Here is a 1,802-nt window from a genome sequence, read left to right as displayed (position 1 = left end):
CCTCCCATCTGTCTCTGAACACCATCTGCTAGTCCCACTTTCATCAACATCAGAGTGGAACAGCTTGACTTTGAACTCCACATAGCTAACGTTAAAGTCTCCACAAGCTTCATCCACTCGAAGACCCACCTGACAGAGTTTGCTGTTTTGGCGACTTATTATCCGTGGTTCCACCCAGTGCTGAGAGGTGGAAGCCGTGCCAGAGCTTTCTGGACAGTCGGACTTTCATCAACATCAGATCTGTGGTAGCTTGACTTTGAACTCCCATAGCTCGACGTTAAACCTCCAGTTGTAAGTCAGCTTCCAGTAAAAAGGAGAAAAGTCTTACAGTCTGAGAGGTGGAAGCATTCCCTGGTTAGCTTGTCTAACAGATTCAGAAAGCCTCTCAGTGCTGAGAGGTGGAATTCCGTGCACAGAGCTTCTGGATGTCATTGCAAAGATACTGTTAACTTGTATCTGTGGTAATCCCTTTTCTAGTTAAACATCTATATTGAACAGTAACACAGTCCCATCGTTCGCTTTCAAATACAACCCCTCAAATGTGGATTTACATTATTTTTTGTAAAATCGACAAAATGTAAACCTCGTAGTCAGTTAATAAAAAAAAAAAAACTGTCCTTCCCTAGATAGTAGCATTCCCTGGTTGTCCGCGGCGGTTCGGCGCCGAATCCCACTAGACCACCAGGGAAAGTTATATTCCTCAAGGTCAAACTGGAACACACCTTTTTTTAATTTGAAAGCGAAAGGATATCAGAAAGTAACACGGTAAACGTTCGCTTTCAAATACAACGGATCAAATGTGGATTTACATTATTTTTTGTAAAATTTAAAATGTAAAAGCGTAGTTTTAATAAAATTAAAAAAACTATGTGTTCCCTGACCGGGAATCGAACCCGGAATCGAATTCCCTAACCACTAGACCACCAGGAAAGGTTATATGTCTCCACTCAAGTGAAAAGTTAAACTCAAACTGGAACACACCTTTTTTTAATCTGAAAGCGAAAGGATATCAGAAAGTAACACGGTAAACGTTCGCTTTCAATTACAACGGATCAAATGTGGATTTACATTATTTTTTGTAAAATTTAAAATGTAAGCGTAGTTTTAATAAAATTTAAAAAACTATGTGTTCCCTGACCGGGAATCGAACCCGGGCCGCGGCGGTGAGAGCGCCGAATCCTAACCACTAGACCACCAGGGAAAGCTATATGTAATCAAGTGAAAAGTCAAACTGTCCTGATACCAGGAGCTTTCCATGGTAGTCTGGTGGTTCAATTCAGGGAACTACGGTCAGGGAACAGACTGTTTTATTTTTTATTTTATTAAAACAACGCTTATATTTTGAATGTTTACAAAAGAGTATGTAAATCCCCATTTGATCAGTTGTATTTGAAAGTGAACGTTTTCCGTGTTATTTTCTGCCATCCTTGTGTCTGCCTCATGACTTTGTTTCAATGAAAGCTGCAGATTTTAATGTTTTGACATTTTTCTGTTTTTAGATTTCTTTGTTGTTGTTTCTTGGTTTTACGTTTTTTATTTTTTATTTTTCACTGTCGCGTGTTCAGACGCTGTGAAATTGCTACCCCTCCACAGTTTGGAAAGCTTTGTACATTTCCCCTGGTAGCGTGTAACTAAACTACAGATTGAACAATGAGACAGATATTTCACAGGATGTATAAATGTGAAGCATCCGGATTGACGTTTCCTCTCACTACCAAATATGGTAGTGAGAGGAAGCCCAGTGCCGAGCAGTGGGAGAAGATGGAGCGAGATGGATTTTGGCCAAATTTCTGCTCATTTTT

At 39.9% G+C, this 1,802-nt stretch overlaps 1 non-coding gene across 1 annotated transcript; it reads right to left on the bottom strand.

The window, feature by feature from the left end:
- Positions 1–1,129: 1,129 nt before the first annotated feature.
- trnae-cuc lies at positions 1,130–1,201 on the bottom strand. Its single transcript has one exon. It is a non-coding gene; the product is annotated as a tRNA-Glu (tRNA).
- Between the last annotated feature and the right edge of the window lie 601 nt (positions 1,202–1,802).

This window comes from Oncorhynchus gorbuscha, unplaced genomic scaffold (assembly GCF_021184085.1).
Source record: "Oncorhynchus gorbuscha isolate QuinsamMale2020 ecotype Even-year unplaced genomic scaffold, OgorEven_v1.0 Un_scaffold_3215, whole genome shotgun sequence".
Classification (NCBI taxonomy): domain Eukaryota; kingdom Metazoa; phylum Chordata; class Actinopteri; order Salmoniformes; family Salmonidae; genus Oncorhynchus; species Oncorhynchus gorbuscha.
This window is presented reverse-complemented; position numbering and strand designations above follow the sequence as displayed.